Below are 11,006 nucleotides of genomic sequence, written 5' to 3' on the forward strand. Positions count from 1 at the left end.
TCACGATTACTTGTTTAGGTTAGGTTGTGAGCATAGACAAACAAATAAAAAGAGACTGACAAATCTCATGGTAAAGAGTGGGACCGCGTTCCCGTAGCGCAACTCAGAATATCAATTTTGAAACCAATTAGCAGGACCATGACAGGACGTACGTCTTTATTGCTATCTTTCTTTATTATGTGTGCTTCATATGAAAAAGAAAGAGATATGTATAAAACGTATCGTAAGACATTATCGCACATTCTGGCCGGCGGGAAATTTAAAATTGCCATTATTAGTAGTATTCTTTCATTCTGAAAGAAACTGAAAATGTTCAATTAAACTGATTTAAACCCTATACCACGTAAAGGGAACGTTATTAACTCTATTATAAGGGAAATTATAAAAAAAAACAAAAATTGTACTGTTTTATAAACATATTTATTTATACATAAAAATAAATAAAATTTTTATAATATAATAACAAAAAATAACAGTGTTTATTCCACCCACCTACCAATTTCAAATGCAGAAGAACTGACTATTGTAGGAAACGATCGGCCAATTTTTTTAAAGGGCATTAAAAATCTCATTTTCGAAAAAAAAGTGGAACTGCCTGGTTATTGCAGCCACCTCTTCAATTATTATTATCAGTAATTTTGGAAAAAATTAGAATTTTTACATATTATATATATCTAAATTTTCCCAGACATTCAGGTACTTTTTTAAATTAGTTTATTTTAAGATTATTAAATCGCATTGTTAAATAAGTTAAAATAAGTACCTACATTTTTAACCATCAGTTTTTGAAGTGAATATCCAAGCAAAGAATACTTTACAAGAATCATGATCCTGAACCATTTTCAAGTCCAGTTTTAATCCTAAAACAAAAGTAAAATAGGTATATTAATTAAGTTTCTATCGGGTTACTATAAACCAGCTAAAAACTACCCAAAAAATGAAAAAAATTAAATGTATTAATTTTTTTTGTTATGAGAGGTTCGAAATATTTTTGACACTACTACTTCTACTTTTTTCTTAATAGGTTGATAAATATAACATACTTACTTTTATTTTACAGGGTGTCTTTAACATACCTATCAGAGAAAGGGGGTACCAATACATATAAAAAATAGACGATACTGGCTCCTGCAGCAAATAAAATAACAAATAGTATAACCTAAAATTATAAGTAACAAAATATAAATACCTATCTGATATAAAGGAATTTGTTCCCTATCCATATTCATAAGTCAATAAAATGGAGAGTTTAGAAAAAAAGGTAAATCACCAAAAGAAAAATTAACAAACATGACGAATTGTCATGATGTTGTCCTCTTGGTTGTCATGGTGACGAAAGGCGATTGTTCTAATTTCTAGCTAGAAATTACGTTTTATATGGCTGCTTCTTTCTCTCTTGTTATATTAGAATGAGATAGTGGGCTCAATAGACGCAATGCGCAGATCAACATAAATAGAACGAAATTTTGCGTTCTGAGTTGCGCTACGGGAACGTTGCCCCTCTCTTTGCCATTTAATTCGCCAGTCTCTTTTTATTTGTTTGTCTATGGTTGTGAGGTGTATCTTGTTTTTCATGTTTCCTTTAAATGTTGCTGACTTTAAAAAACAATGACTGCATGATAAGTTTAAATAGTCCTAAAAAGTCATTCTATTTAGATAATGAAATTTATTTACCTTTATGGCCTACCTCCATTGCTTTTGGATGTAATTACAAAATATTATTAGAAATTTTAGAAATTAAATGAGAATTTAACTCGAACTTCCCCAGGCAAATATTTCCTTGATTTCTGTCACATAAATGACATTGATTGACAAACAAACCAGAAAAACCAGCCTTCTCGCGCTGGTTAGATTGGTGACAGTCATGACCGAATTTTTCAGGAACCGTGTTCCGTAATAAGAAAACTTTCAGGAAACCGACAGAAACGGAACATAAAACCATAATCAAGGTAAGCAACGGAATAAAATGCATGTCATAAATGTCAAATGTGTTAGTTTATATTTATAAGTTTATATTTTAGAAGAAGGATCTTACATTTGTATATCAACTGGATAAGTAAAATACATTTTTTGAAGCTAAAGTTTCTCCATGAATTTCTAGCTCTTCATCGTAATACAAATAGCTTCTCATACCTACACTTTGCAAGACACCGGATTCAAAGGAATTTCGATTGTACTCAAACGAGAAAAATGGCACAGTGACGAGAGAAAGTCAAAGTTATTGTAAGGCAAATCCGATCACGCCGATAGGACACGTCGCGTCAGAGAAACGCTGACCCGAAAGCTTCTATTCAATGACCATCACACAATCCCGCGCTTTTCCAACAATACCTTTTGACACCCCCTTCCGTAGGGGTGGGAAGGGGTGCCTTTTGTCTCTACGAGATTCGACTGATCGTTTTGTTTCCATCGGGTGATTCCATTCTCGCTTTATTTGAGTTCGAAAAGCGATGGAAGGACTTCAAACAGTCTCTTTGGAGACAATCTGGATACTATTTTTGAAAATTTGCTTATGTTCTGGAATTGAAACGATGATAATTTTGTGTGGGACTAAGTATTGGTATAGTTGGACTAATCTATACTAATATATAAAATCCTTAAGTGACTGACTCACTGATTAATCACGATCCTGCTCAAACCACTCAACGCAAGAAGCTCAATTTTGGCATACAGGTTGATTCTAGGGTGTAGAGGTTCGATAAGAAGGGATTTTTCGAAATTCCAGTTTCAAGGGGGTGAAACCACCCCTCAAATATTACAATATTTTTTTCGGTTAAAATCGGAATTAAAGTTTCCGAAAAAACGCTTAAACACGTATATTTTATTTTGTTTTTTACATATTTTAAGATTTTTTAAAAATGTATACAGGGTGTTTCGAAAAATCTGGTTATTGATTAATCACGATCCTGCTTAAAGCGCTTGACGTAAAAAGCTGATTTTTGGAAAACGGATTGACTTTAGGGTGTAGAGGTTCGATAAGGAGTGATTTTTCGAAACTCGAATTCTAAGGGGGTGAAACCACCCATCAAATATTAGAATATTTTTTATTTAAAAACCGGTGAGTTTTTCGGAAAAACTCTTAAACACGTATATTTTATTTTGTTATTTTACATATTTTAAGATATTTTAAAAATGTATACAGGGTGTTTTATAAAATATAACCATCGAGTAATCACGATTCTGCTTAAACTGCTTGACGTTTAAAGCTGATTTTTGGTAAACGGATTGACTGTGGGGTGTAGAGGTTCGATAAGGAAGGGTTTCTCGAATCTCAAATTCCAAGAGGGTGAAAACGCCCCTAAAATATTACAATATTTATTATTTAAAAAACGGTTAGTCTTTCGGGAAAACGCTTGGACATGCATAATTTATTTTGTTTTTTACATATTTGGAATTTTTTTAAAAAATCATACAGGGTGTTCCAAAAAGTTGGGTAATTGTTTAACCACGATTCTGCTTAAATTGCTTGACGTAAAAAGTTTATTTTTGTCAAACGGATTTTTCGAAAGTCAAATTCCAACGAGGTGAAACTACCCCTCAAATATTACCAAGTTATATAATAATATCGCCATATTGTTTTTTCTCATGCTGACATAAATGTGAGAAAAATTTAGCCAGTTTGTATGTTAATGGAAATTCTTGCTTTGCTTTATCATCACCATTACAAATAATTAATTCGACGCGAACGAAGTCGCGGGTGCACGCTAGTAAAATTTATAAACATAACAAAATATTAATATTATATAATAATAATTATATACCGGCGACGGAAGTTTCGTTTACATCTTCATCAGGGTGGGACTAACTATAATTTGATATTGTCGCGACCTAGCTTGGGGGTTTCTTGCTAGGGTCGCTATACCAGGTTCTCTCTCTTAATCAAAACAACCATTAGATAAGAACACATTTATTTAGCATAAGGTTTACAGTGTGGATAAAATAAAATTTGGGAAATTCCAGAAAATGCCAAAACTCAATATATGGTATACTCAAAGAAGGTACTTACAGGAACATCTTCATTCTTCGCTGTTTTCTACTGTTTCTCACTAGCCAACTAATGGACTAATAATGCGAATCACTGACTGGCCAACTAACTGAACATTGGACTGCAACGGACTAATCAACTAACTAACTTCTTCCCTGTCTTCAGCATACCCTGTTATATTTGTCCGCTCGTCCCAATCATCGGCGGGTTCATGCTGAAAAGCTCATTTCTTCGTATATCTCCAGCACCGATGTTTAGTACGAACTTGCCTTGAAACATCACGATACATCGACCTGACTTTAATTGTTTTAATTAACAATGTTTACTATAAGAACATGTCTAGGTCAACGTATACGTGAACGATACCCTTGGATCTACATAAAATTGCTTTACTGGAATTATATTTTACATGATTTTTCCCAATTTGATGTAAACTCAAGTTGGCCTATATTTAAGTCCTGACAATATTGAAGAAAAAAGGAAAAAAGTGGGTCATTTCGGCATAATTGGGGACGGGCTACAGGATGACGCCCTCGGCGTAACGAAATTGTTATTCTATTAATTTTACCTTTGAATAAGAAGACTATGGAAGGAGCATATCAAAAATCTTACGTACACCGCGATGGGCCTCAAATATGGCCGACTTAAATTCCGGTTTATCAGTGTCGTTCTAATTTTATTTAAAAAATGTAAAACTATGATGTAGGGTAGACGTGGGGTAGACTCAATAATTTGTTGTTTTATTTTACGTTGTGAATAAATGTTGGTAGTTATTAAAATTGTTATAAAAATATATAATTCTAATAAAAATAGATAAGTTATAATAAGTATTTATTACCACAAACATCCGATACGCTACTGAAGCAGGTAAGTCAAATTAACGTATCTAAATTCTTTGACATCTAATCTTTGACAAGTAATAAATAAAAGCTAAAATGCAAGAAAAATATATAATTTAGTTGACTTAAGTGAATTTCATAAATGATCGGTTTACTACACGTATGTATATTATATAGTCACTTACTAGCGAAAATTTGTTCCATTATTTCACTCAATTTTTGCCGAGATCTACCATACAACACGCTACACAACCAACTATTTTAGAGTCTTTTTCGATAAATCGCGATAATGTCACTGTTAATTTAAGTGCTGCCACAATTTCCATCTAGATTTACTACCTTTATGCAACTATCAGTAGTAGAATAAATAATAAATAACATAAAATAAGCTCCGTAAAGACTGACAAATCTACAAAATTTCAAATCAAATTCAAATGTGTCAAATGAATCGTCAAACAGAACTGTCAAGGATCCCCACCCTAGAGTGCTTTTATGGTGCTTTTTCCGCCCACCATGCATGAATACATGGATAGCATTATGCTCCTTCCTTAGTCTTCTTATTCAAAGAATTTTAGTGAATTTTTTTAGATATTGTGAATGATTGAAAACTAAAAAGTATAAGGTGTAATCGAAACTACTAATTTATTCCAACAATTGCGAGCTTTTTGAATAAAGCTTAAAAATCAGATAATTTTGAACGAAACACTTTTGATTCAAAATTAACTTAAGAATAATTACAATCGAATTGACACTTTTCTCTTTTGTAGATACAGATCTGTAAAGCCTACAAACCACGACGATTTCTGGAGATAACCACCCCGCAGAACTGTTAAACAATCACAACAATGGCTCGTCTTACAATGTCCCCGTCCAAATCTCGGAAGAAGAAAAAAGGCGAAAAAAAGAATAGAAAATCCTCGTGTATTTTGGCAGATTTCGGTTGACCAGCAGACAAGCGAATTCGAAAATCCATTACCTGACTGTATCTCAAAAACCGATCGGCTTATCGGCACGACTATCTAAGAGGAGACGTGTGCCTACTAGTTCGGATGAAACGGTAACAAAATCTAACAACACAATTTTTTGGCCAAGGAGTGACGATTGCGGAGATCTGCATCTCGGTTTTCGTTTTGTCATCTTCGAAGAGATCGAAGATCTCGAGGATTTCGAGATATGCTTATTGTGGAGATCTTAATAGTGGTACTAACATCTGCTCGACAGCAGCATATGTTGAATCGAAGAATTTTGATGCTATAGAAATGAACCGAATATACTATCTTTATATTTAATTCTATTTTTTTTCCATAGCAACTGTTAAAATTGCCTTATATCTATCAAAAATAGTAGATAAAATAGTACTTTAACCGCAAGGGTAGATTAAATGATACTTTAACAGCGAGGATAGGTAAAAAACTTTATTTCTTCTCGCACGCTTTTTAATTGCTTCTATTTTTGAAAAATTTTTATTCCTTTTCATAAGTTATTCGGGATTTAAATGGAAGTAGTTTAGATATGGCGCGACGTCATATCTGTATCAAATGATCATTCCTCTTTCCTGCAATTTGCTGTTCATTATACTCGAGAGCGCTGCCATGAATATGTTGATTAAGAGAGGTGCTAAGACACATCCCTGCCTAACTCCTGTATTTGCTAGGAAGGGATCGCTGAGTGATTCATGATCTGATACCACAGTGACACACTAGACTTGTTGTTATAAAGACTTTTACACACTGTAAAACATTTGTAGTAGGCTAGCCATTAGACTATACGGTCTTGTAGATAGACAAACAAATAAAAAGAGACTGGCAAAGAGAGGGACAACGTTCCCGTAGCGCAACTCAAAACGCAAAATTTCGTATTTATGTTGATCTGCGCATTGCGTCTATTTGGCCCACTATCTCATTCTAATATAACAAGAGAGAAAGAAGCAGCCATATAAAACGTAATTTCTAAATAGAAATTAGAACAATCGCCTTTCGTTTTCATCATCATGACAACCAAGATGACAACATCATGACAATTCCTCATGTTTATTAATTTTTCTTTTGGTGATTTACCTTTTTTTCTAAACTCTACATTTTATTGACTTATGTATATGGATAGGGAACAAATTCCTTTGTTCCATATGGGTATTAATATTTTGTTACTTATAATTTTAGGTTAACTATTTCACTATTTGTTATTTTATTTGCTGCAGGAACCAGTATCATCTATTTTCTATATGCGTTGGTGCCCCCTTTCCATGACCCCTTTCTCTGATAGATATGTTAAAGACACCCGGTAAAATAAAAGTAAGTAGTTATATTTATCATCTTATTAAGAAAAAAGTAGAAGTAGTAGTGTCTAACATATTTCGAACCTCTCTTAACATAACAAATTAATACAATTAATTCTTTTCATTTTTTGGGTAGGTAGTTTATAGCTGGTTTATAGTAACCAGAAACTTTATTAATATATCTATTTTACTTTTGTTTTATGATTAAAACTGGACTTGAAAATGGTTCAGGATCATGATTCTCGTAAAGTCTTCTTTGCTTGGATATTCACTTTCTTATTGCAATTAGGCAGTTTTTTCGAAAATGAGATTTTTACTGCCCTTTAAAAAAATTGGCCGATCGTTTCCTGCAACAGTCAGTTCTTCTGCATTTAAAATTGGTAGGCGGATGGAATAAACACTGTTTATTTTTGGTTATTATATTATAAAAAGTTTATTTATTTTTATGTATAAATAAATATGTTTATAAAACAGTACAATTTTTGCTTTTTTTATAATTTCCCTTATAATATGTAATAGTATTCTTTCGTTCTGAAAGAACCTGCAAATTTTCACTTAAACTGATTTATTCCCTACACCACGTTCCCTTTACGTGAAGAATACTACTAGTAATGGTTAATTTAAATTTTCCGCCAGCCAGAATGTGCGATAATGTCTTACGATACGTTATATACCTATCTCTTTCTTTTTCATATAAAGCACACATAATAAAGAAAGATAGCAATAAAGACGTACGTCCTGCCATGATCCTGCTAATTAGTTTCAAAATTGTTATTCTAAGTTGCGCTACGGGAACGCGGTCCCACTCTTTACCATGAGATTTGTCAGTCTCTTTTGTCTTGTATAGTCTGTCCAACGACAAGATCCTTGACAGTGATAGATGTGTCTGTCATTTTAATTTCAAATTAGTTTATTTTATTTTACAAAGAAATAAGTTGGTACAATTGGAACGCATAGTAGGAAATCATGGTACAAAGAAAACAAGGTATGATTCGTTAAGTCTGCGCATTCAATTTCGTTAAGTTTGCGCATACCACCTGTGACGTCATACGCCATACAAAAAATATCCATATTGTTCAATTGCCACTAATAAAAAAGACTAAAAAAGACCTAAAATAGGGAAGAATTAGGACATAACCCCAAAAGTTATGTCAAATCATCGAGTTTGAAAAATTATTTTCACATTTTGACACAATCAAATTTCACAGATGACACAATCTGTTTGACAATTTGAAATTAGCGCGCAGAGCTTGCCGACCAATGGTGCCGTTTATCACCTGTGACGTAGTGACCAACCTGCGCAATATCATACCTTGTATTCTTTGTATCATGGTAGGAAATAATATATTTAAAATTTGACTGACAAGTGATTTTTTCAAAATATTGTGAAAAAAAAACTGTATAAAACTGAAAAAACGTAATCGAGTTATTTTATTAGAAAAAAATGGTATGTGTTAATATAAAACAAACAAGAACAAAACACCACATATCAAAAAAGATATAAAAAATAACTATTTCCTACTTTGAAGCTTCAAGAAACTCAAATATTATTAATTAAATATTAAATAATAAATGCAAATTTAATATTCACAGGAATAAATAAAACCAACATAAATAAAACAAACCATTTTATTAATAACACTTACCAAATTTTATACATTAAAGGTTGATTAATTAACTTTAATCTTAATTTTTTTGAACCAGTACCTTTTGACATTATTTTTGTGCTGTACTAAAATCTATTATTTACCTATCGTCTGATGTCGATATTTTACAGCTACTCCAGTTTTTAGTATGTTTAGTACGATCCTTGTACTATATACGAGATGCACTACTTATCTACGACGAGATGGTCTACAAACTTTATTGATGGTAAATTTATTGGTGTATAAGACTTTCTGCCTGGGCAGCGAGTATTAACTATAAACTGTGCTCTGGGTCTACAGTTAATTTACCCTCGATTTTTCCTCCACTTGACTTCAAAAAACACAAAACGCACGCAAAAACACGAATCAAAATGCATCATCTTCCAAAACCCAGGGTATTTGACATAACTTGACACAAAATTCTAACCTATAATTTGGCAAGACTTTGCCAAGCCTCAAAAATCTAAAGGCGAGTTTATACGCATCGGCGTCCGTTTGTCGTTCATCGTTCCGTCAAACTAATAAAATTGAAATATGATTCATTTTTAAAATAAACCAATAAAACTGGTTAAAAGGGACGACGCATGACGGATTTATATTTAAACCTGTCCATAGTTAACTTAAAAAATATTAGAAACTTTTTTATGTCATCTGCATCATAGACGTCATCTGCTTTTCTTCTGTCATCGTCTGTCGAAATCTTACCTGAAAAAAAAAACAGAGTTATAGCTGCAATGGATTGTTCTTAGTTAAAATACAATCCCTGGCACAAAAAGAAACAAAATTTTCAACTCAATAACCGTAGTACCAACAAAAAAACGTTAAAATTAATTGTCCAAATTAACATATAGCGTTTTTTGATATACCGGAGTAATTATTTTAATACCAACCCGATTTTTCCCTACCGAAGTACAAAATTATCCACTTCCATCACCTTAGGGCATATCCGAACCCGACACGCGATTCAACTAATTAAAATGGGTCGTACCCAATTACGTATTTCCTCCCTCCCCTTCAGTCCTTTCTCGCGCAGATATTCAAATGGAAATGTGGCATTCCGCAGTTGTTTGGAAAAATGAAAATTGTATTATCTACGGTCGAGAGGACTTTCTGTGGCCAGTTCTCGCATCGCGATGCTTATTTTACAAATTTATTGCAACAAATAGGTGTTATTAAACGTAATTATTATTGAAACGGGGAGATGGTATCGCGGGGAAGCATTATACCGAGCGTACCGCGGAGCTGATGTTGCCTGGCGTTTTTTTTTTCTGCTGCTGCTTCTTTATTTTTAAATGGGTCGTTAATAACGGCCGTGTACTTTCTTCTTCTTCTTCTTCTTCGTTTGGTTCTAGTATGAACGATCGGAACAGAAATCTAGGTTTAATAGGCACTAAATGTCTCGATTGTTTTCGTTTATTAACGAAAAAAAAAAACAATTGAGTATTTTCTTTGGATGTAAAGAAAATGAATTGCAATAATTAGTCCAATAAAGTAATTGTGAGAAGGATTTTTTTGAATATATTTTTGTATGAATTGCAAAAAGGTTTCTCACAATTAGGAATATTATTGTTCATCGTTAAATGTGTATACCGGATGGTGCAAACATAAAAAAATCTTGGCTGCTCTGTTGATTTTACAGTGTCCTATATAGGATCCTATATCTCCTACGCGGAGCAAAGGGCTTCAGTGAAAGCTCTCCATCGGGTTCTATTTTTGGCAGTTATTTTTGCTTCCTTCCATGTTGACCCTACTTGTTGAAGCTCATCCAGTATTGAACGTCTCCATGTTTGGGCAGGTCGTCCTTGCTTCCTTTTTCCTTGAGGATTCCACTCCAACGCTGATCTCACTACATTACTATCAGGTTTCCGCAAGGTGTGACCTAACCAACCACATTTTCTTTTGCGGATTTCAATGCCTACTTTTTGTTGGTTTGTAAGATGAAGCAGGTCGGTGTTACGTATAGTGTCTAGCCAAAAGATTTTAAGTATTTTCCGCAAGCAGCGATTGATAAACACCTGTGGACGGTTGATGGATATTTTTGTCACTCTCCATGTCTCGCAGCCATATAATAAAACTGGTATGACGTTGGAATTGAATATTCTTAATTTTGTTTGTATGGAGAGTTTGGTTTTAGCTCGCTGCGCCTTGCTGATCCTGCTGACAATATCCGCGTCTGCGCCACCGTTTGCTTTTGCAATACTTCCCAGGTAAGTAAACTCTGTTACATTCTCGACATGTTTGATTCCTACATTGAATGGCGT

The sequence above is a fragment of the Sitophilus oryzae genome, unplaced genomic scaffold (genome assembly GCF_002938485.1).
Source record: "Sitophilus oryzae breed Bouriz unplaced genomic scaffold, Soryzae_2.0 scaffold_732_pilon_pilon, whole genome shotgun sequence".
NCBI classification, from domain to species: domain Eukaryota; kingdom Metazoa; phylum Arthropoda; class Insecta; order Coleoptera; family Curculionidae; genus Sitophilus; species Sitophilus oryzae.